The following is an 11,072-nucleotide window of genomic DNA, read 5'->3' on the forward strand; positions in this document are numbered from 1 at the left end:
TACAGAAATGTTATTCCTTTTAAAATGTTCAATATTGTGTAAGTCTCTGAATATCATAATCATTTCATTACCTAAATGGGTAAACTGTCTTAAATAAGTCAGAAAATATGACTGAAAATATGTCATTGATATGAGTAAGAAACGCCAATGCCTGCAATCTTAATATTTATGAATAGGAATAACTTGCGTACAATTTGAACGTCTGTAAAGCTGTAAATATGTAAATAATTTACGTATTAGTCCTGTTAAAACGTCAATATTATACGTTTTCAGTGTGTTTTAAACGTAAGTAAATGTACGTATGATACAACCACACTGAAACGTAAAAATACGTATTCTCATGAGATCACGTTGGATATATTTCTATGTTTATATATTTTTAGAAGAAAATTTTCCTGGAATGCATTTTGTGAAACCTTTGTGAAAATCACAAAAAAATGCTGGCGGGTAACTTTTCAAAAAATGGCTGGCGAGGAATGAGTTAAGTACAAAGTAAAAATACTTAATGGTGCTCTAAGCGAATCTGTGCGACGTCACTTTTTGTTGATGTTTGAACTGTTTTCAAACAAACGGAGCGTAGCTAACTCCTCCCCCTCCCTCTCCCTTCCATGCTTTCATGAACATGCCCAACCCCCACCCACAAATCCTTCTTGTCGTTTATTGGCTGAAACACTTTGTTATGTTTCGTGATAGTAGGTTTGGCCACTGTGTTGTTATTGCAGTTTGTGGAGGCTGGGCTGTCTACAGAGATCGCGTTTTTTACAGTTTGATCAGTGGTCAGGTAGCAAGCAGATAGTGAGGAGATGTTTGCTGTATGTAACAAAAAAAAAATTATGGTCTAAATGCGTGAAATTGCTTAGAGCACCTTTAAATAATAAATATGCATTGCAATCTTTTTTTATAAACAACAGCTAAAAGTAAAACGTCTTGGATACGACAGTAACCTCTGTTTCCTGAGATGGGGAAAAAGACGCTGCATCATAAAATGACACTTTGGGGAATGAATGCCTACTATGTCATAAAATTTGTGTCTGTCCTGTTGTGAAGGTGTTGTGCACATATCTGGTGCCTCATTTATAAAACTGTGCGTAAGATCTTACTAAAAGTCTATATGTACTGACAAAAGCCAAAAATAGTGTACGCCAAAAAATATTCCGATTTATAAAACCACACCAGCAAGCAATGTTCCTTTTATAAATCACAGATCACCTGCAAGTGTGCATACGTTAATCTGCCTTATATCCCAACCTGTAGACTCCCATTTTTAACCATATATAGTCAATGCAAATCACCTCATGAATGCCCGCTGCATATTAATGAAGCCGGCATCCATTATATCGTACACCTTGCCAAAATCATAGCATAAATGATATGTATTTGTATTTATGTATCATTTATTAGTAGATGCACTATATTTTTATTATTTAGAAAGTGACCAATATTTTAAGATTGCTTTCTTGATTGAAGGTAAAAGTCGCCGTAATCATTGACATTGTCCGTAATGATTACTTACATGGAGCATTCGGACGGAACAAAAATCACTGAGAAGCTCTGATAAAAATGGCTTAACCCACCTCCCTTTGTAAAACTAATCCCGTCCGAATAGTATTTAAGATTAACCAGTTTCACAAACTCATTCAGATGTGCAAACGCTGATGCCATTCTCCCCAAAATGTCATTTTTATGACACAGCGTTGAGTTCCCTTGAAAGGAAACTGTTACTGTAGGTTCACACCAGGCGCGTTTGAGGCATCAAAATCGTGTCTACCGTGCCTAGTTTGCCACTTGAACAGTTTAGGTTTACTCTCTTCATTTGCGCATGAAATTCTAGTCATCGAGACATTCACTCGGAAATTCTTGTCATGGGAGGGGCTTCTGCGACTCCGCTAGCTTCCTGTAATCACGTCACTACTAGAGCAAGCTCCTGATTGGTTAACGCGGCGCGTTTTTCTGCCAAAGTTCAAATTTTTCAACTCGCGCGTTTGCCGCGGTAATGCTCAATTCGCAACATTTGCGCCAAACGCCTCATTTGCGCTGCGAGACCTCCGTGGGTTCACACCAGGCGCGTTTGAGGCATCAAAATAGCACCTAGTTTGCCGCTTGAACAGTTTGAGTAATTTACTCGCTTCATTCGCGCGTGAAATTCTAGTCATCGAGACATTCACTCTGAAATTCGCGTCATGGGAGGGGCTTCTGTGACTCCGCTCGCTTCCTGTAATCACATCACTACTAGAGCAAGCTCCTGATTGGTTAACGCGGCGCGTTTTTCTGCCAGAGTTCAAATTTTTCAACTCGCGCGTTTGCCGCGGCAATGCTCAATTCGCGCCATTTGCGCGAACTAGACGAGCGAATGAGGCGGAATCGCGTTTACCACACCATGCTAAACGCCTTATTTGCACCGCGAGACCTCCAGACGCGTGTCAACGATTGACTTAACATTGAAATCACTCGTGCCTGACGCCTCTACCGCGGCTGGTGTGAACGCAGCATTATACTGTTGTGCTTTTTAACCTGAATTCATTGCTGTTGTTTTGAGTATTAGTGTTATTTACTATACAGATCCTAACAGATCCTTCTAAACAGTGTCTTAAGATAACAAATTATTATGTGGCGAATAGGCAATACAGAAAACCTTCACTGTATGTCTTTATGTAAGTTCATATAAGCATGAAATTGTACTATTGTCAAACTAGCATGCGGTTTTTAGAAGTCTCGTCAAATTTTCTTTCAACTGTATCTGCATTTGTTGTCCTTTTTTCATTTTTTCTGTGTAAAAAAAGTGTTATAATTCCTGTGAAACATACTGCAAAATTTGCACTGAACAACTGCTGTGTTTAATTCTGTATGTAAACTGTATGTTAAATGAATCTGTGTGTACATTACAGAAATGTAAACGACAGCTTGGATAGAAATATGTGAATGCAAAGTATTGTTTATTCTAGCTTTTAGCAAATCTTGTTAAATTATCAAAATATTTACAATAAAAGATCTTTAATGTTAAAAGATTCAAATGAAATTATGAAAAATACTTGATTATTAAAGTATGATAAATTTATATGGAGACACTGGAGAGTCTAAAACACCCTCTTTGAAAATGTATGATATTGGTCGATATAAATTGCTGCTAATTTACTTTTTCAGTTTTTACTTACTTGACTATGCAGATATACCTGTAAACAAACCTGTCAAACAAATGTGTGCAAGAAAAATAATTTAGCATTTTATAAAAAGAAATACTGTTGAAAACATTTGGTAGGGCTTTAACTATAGAAACAAAACTTTAAACATAACTATAAACAGCTGCTGTTATGAGTTAATCTATATAGAATTACATGAAGCATATGTTTATACTTGATGTGGAAAAAAGCAATGTCATTGTTTTATTTTTTTCTCGCCTGTTGTTTTTTTTTATTTTAGTCTGTGCACAAATGTCCTGTTATATTTTTAAATCTCCCCGAAGTCTTTAATTTGAGATCATTCATGTCAAACCATGGGCCTTAACATTTTTTGTTTTCGTTTTTATCTTAAAATGAAAGAATTGTAGTTATTTTTGCTACTGTTTATGTTATCTATAAAATGAGTCAAATAAGTTGATTTAAATGTTTATATATTTTTTATATTTTGGAATCATACAAACATTTGTTCAATAAACTGATTCAGTTTAGAAGTAACTGTCGTCTCATTCGGTTCAAAGAGATGTTTTATACGTTTATGTTTTCTACGTTCAGACTGCAAGCATTAATACTCAGTTCAGATTCTTTGCTCATATACGATTTTTTGTTTGACATGACTAAAATCAGACACCTGTGTGAACTGGTCATGGTCCTGAAGTGGATCGCGTGTGCAAAAGTACAATATATGTCACGCACAGCACACTGTAAAGGGGGTCGCAGCTCAGCGTCGCGTCCAGTTGCATCTAGGACAACTCCGAGGTATCGTACACCGGAAGTGCACATTAAAGGAACAGTATGTAGGATTGTGGCCAAAACTGGTATTGCAATAACAAAACTTGTGGCTAAAACAGGTACTGCAATCACACAACTGGTGGCCAATACACAAAACGTACAAAACATAAACATCAGTTGAGGGCTGCAAATTCACTTTTTAAATGACAATATCCTGGCCAGACCACTGTTGTCAGTGATACAAGTATTTGAAATGAAAATGATTTCTTAATGTCTAGTGACATATCAGGGCCATTTTATGATTAATTGATATACATTTCTCACATACTGTTCCTTTAAATAGTGTAAGCTTCGTCAGATAACGTCTACTTCAAAATGCAAAATATATGTTAGCAGCCAATGTAAATCGTTAATGATTCGGGACAAATATGATGTTATTTAATGTTAAACTATATGAATGGCACTCTGTGGCGCGACAGGGATTTGAGCAACTTCCTGAGTCGTAGCTGGGCGCCCCGGACAGGCGTCACCTGTCGGCGCCGGTGTGCGTATACTCATAGAAACAATGTGTTCGATTTTTTTTTAGAACGGCACTGTCCTGCGCGTCCAGTGTGCAACCCCCTTAACACGGAAATGAACAGGTGTGGTGGGCTTCATAAGGAGCTGCACAGTCTACGCATTTGATCTCAATTACGTGGGAGCGAGCGATACGGTTGCGTGTGATCATCTGGACAACACTGTAGGAAAGTCAAACACACTTATTTGGGTCAATGATGTGACGTTAATTATTTTGTGTCCGTATGGTTCAATTGAAGGTACATAGCGGAAAATTTTCCCGAATTTTTGAAAAGTCTTAAAAAAGAGGGAACGCCTATTAAATGCATGCACGAGACAGAGACAACATGTTTACCGTGTCTGCGCGGTTCGTGACTAGCATCGTTAATCATAGCTTACATCAACTCTTACTAGCAGTGATTTTTAATGGATTTCTCCAAATAGTATGACAAACTTTACCTGTCGAGTAGAAACTTTGCGACTGAGGCATCAGTGGGAAGCCCAACCTTTGTGAGAAATTCTCCCAAACACACTCTGGTCTTGTTTCTTTCTTCAGAGGCCTTTCTCTACTTGTCATACAATTCGTCTGCACTTTTTCTCTTGCGACCCTGAGACATTTTGAAAAATATGGTGAGAACACGAGCTTCAATGAATGGTTGAAACCGCAGCCCACCACACATATACAACTGAAAGTGCACATGTGCAGAGAGCAAACCTAGGGACGAGCACGTACGATGGCCTTACGTCAACATATCATCAGAATGATTGACAACTGGGATGACCAATAGTCTTGATGATCCACCCGGAAAAAAAGAAAATCTTCTGCTATACCTTTAAATGTAAAAGGGTTAAATTTTCAAAATAAATTAGCAGATTACTTGCATACAATCTTTTTTTGAGGAGGAAGTCTAAAATTTCTGGTTTTATTTCATTTTGAAAGAATATTTGGGGGATAACTGCAAACATGTCAATGTGGTGTAACCGGTCTGTGTCAATTGGTGTAAATAGTATTTTTTTTTTAATGAAAATATAAATATATTCATAAAAAAATGTGGAATAAAATATAATCATCTAGTTTAGTGTAATATAATTTTTTTACATACATTTTACATAATTTGTAAAATATTATTTAGAAAACAGAGCTGTGTTCAGCATATGTCAGGACAAATATTACAAAAACGCATTAAAATGTACATTTAGAAATAACAAATAAAAATTTTTTTTTTTTTTGATGATTATTTTTACGCTTATCAAGGTGGATAAAATATGGAATATTTCTCATTCTTTGGCGCAATTGGCAGTTACACCATTTGACATTTTATGTCCATTCAGTCTTATAAAAATGGTGCACATTTGCATAAAATTAACTTAAATACACTCTGTAACTTAAATACACTATCATCTTGCCAAACCGTTTTTGTCACTGACAAAACTGACAAGGTGCACCACTGCTTTGAGCTGGACGCTGTGGATCTGTTGAGGACCCCCTCACCTTGAACCTCCTGTTCACCCACCGCTTCAGACTCTGGAAGGACTGAAGGACAAACAATTGGCCACGTTTTCACACCATACACTGAATGTACAATGTAACTAATAAAAAATCTGTTTAACCTTGCTCCGGTCTTAGCCAGGTCACTTTTTTGACACAATCCCACACACGCTGACCTCACCAATTATGGCAGCAATTTTGCTGTCCACTGATGTAAGCCACGCTATGGCAATGGGAGGACAGTTTTCTCTGTGCCTCCAATTAATGAATGAGAATCTTTATTTCACACATTTTAAATAAATAAGCACATGTAACTTAAGTGAATGTTTGGGAACATCTCGGTTATGGATGTAACTGTCATTCCCTGAAGGAAGGGAATGAAGTCCCTTCGCCACATTTTCTGTACCACTGTTGAGCGTCTTTGGCTCAGATCCTCAATAAAGATCTGTCCTGAATATGCACTACACCTGCCACCTATTTATACTTTTCCGGCGGGCCATGGCCAACAGATGCAAATACCGCATGCCAATGTGCATTGGCTCTTTTTAGATACACCTGAAGCAAGTTGGTCTCTCGAGTTCCCTTATCGGTCATCGACGTGACATCTCTATTGCCTTCAGCGGGAAGCGAGAAGATTCTGAGGTTACCACAATGATTTGCATTTGAAAAACGGGGAAGGAATTATAGATAGCTTTTTTAATGTCAACCTATAATATTAGTGTTTCAGATCTTGCAGCCGAGTGACATTTTCACCATAGAGACAGAGCGCAGCGCGTCACAACCTGAAAACCACGCCCACCGGGGGGGAAAGCAATCCAACAGTCTCCATTGACTTTGTATTGCAAAAGGCCGCCTCGGCGCCTCCTTGTCATTTCTGGCTTATAACAAAAAACGGAATAATGCCTAAAAGCTGCTTTGGGACAATATGTACAGCTAACAAGCCAAAGAACCCAGAAATAAGTTTTTATAAGCTGTCGAGCCGTAAAACCCAGCCTTTAAGGAGAATAAATGGATCGCCGACTACGTTTCCCCCTATTGGACGCAGTTTTACTAATAGGAGTACTATGAAAAGTTGCCTGTTTCCATTTCTGTGTCTAAACGCTCGTTTTTTGAAGTCGACAGCTTATAAAAAATTATTTATTTATTTTTTTGGCGTGTTAGATGTACACCTTGTCACACAGCAGCTTTTAGGTATTATTCTGTTTTTAAGTTTAATCTGTAAATAAGTTTTTATAAGCTGTCGACCCCAAAAAACGAGCGTTTAAAGACACAAAAATGGATACAGGCAACTTTTCACGGTGCTTCTATTGGTGGAACTGCGTCCACTGGGGGGAGGCGTGGTCGGCGATCCACTTTGTTCTCCTTGAAGGCTGGGTTTTGCGGCTCGACAGCTTATAAAAACTTATTTCTGGGTTCTTTGGCTTGTTAGCTGTACATATTGTCACACAGCAGCTTTTAGGCATTATTCAGTTTTTTGTTATAAGCCAGAAATGACAAGGAGGCGGCTTCTCGCAATACAAACTCAATGGAGACGGTTGGATTGATTTCCCCCCCGGTGGGCGTGGTTTTCAAATTTGCATAACGGCGCTCTGTCTCTATATCTTCATATATCTGTACAGCTCTCTGAACTATAATAGAAAACATTATTATTGGAAGTTGAGGTTGAGAATGAGGATCAATTATCATTGGTTTGGCACAAAATGCATTAAATGACTACATCTCTCAAATTTCATGAATTCTTTTGTCACTCAGACACAACAACTGCCAAAACTCTTTATACATACAGGGCAATTTGCACATGCTTGCATACTGTTTTCAAAACTGTTAAACATATGTTCAAAACAATAACTGAATAAGAGAGCAATTTGCTACATTTCTACAATAATTTTTTATGAGATTTATTTTCAATCTTAAAATAACATGCTATAAAAACAATTGGCTAAATGGAGAAGACCGAGTAGATTAGCATTACTATTGTATCTGTATCTGTGGATGGTGTGTATACAAATTCTTGTATTTTGGAATTACTCACTGCCAAAAAATAAAAATGAACTACATAAAATATTGACGAATTCTGCATCATGTTTGATTCATTCCAGTAACATATATTGCAATGAATTATAAACAGAGTTCTGTCCTTGTTTTACACAAGAAAACATTGTTTAATGCTACATGTTGTTAGTGTTTTTTAGGTCATTGTTTTGTGGGTGACAAAGTGTGTTTGTCGGCTGTCAACCTTTGCTAGTGTTCTGGAAGAATGAGTTGATTTGAAACCTGTATAAAGTGTTTTGGTAGTTGTAGTGCATTTTGAATATGAAATGAACTGCTTTGCCAAGCTGAAAGTTGGTTAGGAGAACTGTGTTAAGAGTTTTGCAAAAGTGACCTAAGTATGGAGAAATGTGTCCTAGCGTCTGTGAAAAACTGTAAATATCATTAAGTGTTAATACTATGTCAAATCATTTTAAATACAATTTTAAAAAATGCAACAGACAAATATGACAACTAACAGAACTTTAGGAAATTTTCCTCACACAGAGAGTTCTGAAATTTTCTGACATAGAAGAAAAAATGAACAAAACATTTAAATAATTAATTTAAATAACTGTTTTTTAGTGATATGGACCCAACGCTGCATGGCTTAACCCATTATTGTTCTGTTTTCATTTAATTTTAGGTGAATGCAATAAAATGCAATAAAATATAATTATATCCATTTTGATTGTTATTATTATTATTATTATTATTAGTGTTTGGGAAAGTTACTTTTAAAATTAATGCATTACAATATTAAGTTACTCCCTAAAAAAGTAACTAATTGCGTTACTTCTCATGGAAAGTAATGCTTAAGTTACTTTAAACTTACTTTTGCGCTACTTTTTCTTACTTGGCTGAGGTTTGATCTCTTTCAGGCTTTGCAGGTGTTTTTTATGACAGAAAAGTCATAAAAAAAGTCATTTCCATCACAAAAATGTCAAGCTCTGGCCTGCCATCTCCGTTTCTGACTGAAACTGTTCCCGCTCAGCCGTGACGCATAGAGTGTGTACGTCTACATTAAAGGCGGAGTCCACGATGTTTGAAAAACGCGTTGGAAAAGGAGACGGGCCGACTACCAAAACATACTTATAGCCAATCAAATCAAATCAAATGCCGGGTTGCGTATGTGTGGGGCGGGTCTATCAACAGAAGGTCCAGATTCTATTGGGGTAGGGGCGTGTTTGTTTAGGTGATTTCAAATATCAACATTGGCTTTCGAACATCATGGACTCCGCCTTTAATCTGTAAGGAATAGTTGATGACGGGCTGTTAAATTATAAAAAAAATAATGCACACCCAACACCAATTCAAAGGACCAGAGTCAATTATTCCTCTTATGCCACAAACATCGCTCTGGTGCATATTTTTAAGACATATGACTGGTAGGTGTGCGGTTTACAGAAAAATAATCAACACCCGTGGAACATTTCTCAACCAATCAGAATAAAGCAATCAACAGGCCCGTGGTATAAGTTAAGTTTAATTCAGTACATAATTTTTTTTATCAAATAAGTTAAACTGAAAAGTAACTCGCATTACTTTTAAAAAAAAGTAACTCAAATGTTAATGTGTGCATTAATAAAGTAATGCATTACTTTACTCGTTACGAAAAGTAATATTATTATGTAATGCAAGTTACTTGTAATGCATTACCCCAACACTGATTATTATTATTATTATTATTATTATTATTATTGGATGATTAATTGTATTTCTTAAACCTGGAGGAAACTTAAAAAAACATTATGAACTGAAGAATATGCATGACGCTGTCATAAAACTATTTGACAGAGTATTAACACTTAATGACATTTTAATGACAAATTATATTTGTACCACTGTAGTTGAGGTCAAGAAAAATATTCATGATGCGGTTATAAAACTATATGACAGAGTTTTAACAATTAATGACATTTTAATGACAAATTCTATTTGTATCACTGGTGAAAAGTGGTCAGCTATGTTGTCTTGATAATGTTAAGTTGTCATTTCAAAGACATCTTAAACAATGTCATATTTGCATTAAAAATGACATTTAATGTCAAAAAATGTCCTTCATGTTCATGACACGTGTCATGATGTCATGATTATGAAGTGTTGTGTCAGTCTTATGAACAATAAAGTGTTATCAAAACAATTTTATAAATATTTATTTTAAAAAAATGAGTCTCATCATGTATTTATTTTGTTGGTGTGGAGAATATATTGTACATACAACTTTTTATAAAGAGTGACTCTTCAGCGACCATCACTTTTGCAAGGTGTGAGCATCTACAATGAGCAGACGTGGTAAAATGTGCTTGGAAAACAAATGTGATCAAAATATTGACTTGCAATTATTATGGACATCATAATTATGGATACAGACTGTATAAACAGTAACTGCATGAATGATCAATTTCTGCTTCAGGCTGGCTATTAATATATAGGAAATATTTCATGTGTATTTTATTGTGTTGTGAATGTTTAGTGTTTGATCTCATGAGGGAATCCCTGTGTGATGATTTCCCTCAGTCAAGACTCCTGCAGTCGTCTCCTCCTCCTCTGTTGATCTGCAATGCAGTGTCAGGGTTTTCCCAGCACACATGAGTTTCATCTGCAGTCTTTTTCAAACTGAAGTCTCTCTAGAAAGGTGTTATACTGCCCCTCACAGGAATAACAAAATATTACACATGTGTTCAACAACAAGACATTTCTAAAATGCGCTCATATCTCAAAAAATCAAAACCGTGAAAAAAATAATCATCGTTTTTCTCTTTATCCTGGATTATTGTTCAAACAATAATATTTTGGTTAAAAACAGGGCTAAAAAACGTGGCACGTGACACTTCTAATTGTTTTTTTATGCCTCATGATGTCTGTTGTCTTGCGGTTTAATAAACAGAACTCAACAGCATACTGTAAGAGATAATGTAAACCAAACAGTTTACAGTTTATTGAGTTTATTTTTCACATACAGTAAAGATGATAGTTTGGCTGACCTCTCTCTGCACGATCACAGCCTTTTATACAGCATGTGATGATGTCATAAAAACAGCAGCAGCATCAGCGAGCTCTGTGATTGGTGGAGAGACGAGGATCATGTGTTG

The sequence above is a fragment of the Misgurnus anguillicaudatus genome, chromosome 23 (genome assembly GCF_027580225.2).
Source record: "Misgurnus anguillicaudatus chromosome 23, ASM2758022v2, whole genome shotgun sequence".
NCBI lineage: Eukaryota > Metazoa > Chordata > Actinopteri > Cypriniformes > Cobitidae > Misgurnus > Misgurnus anguillicaudatus.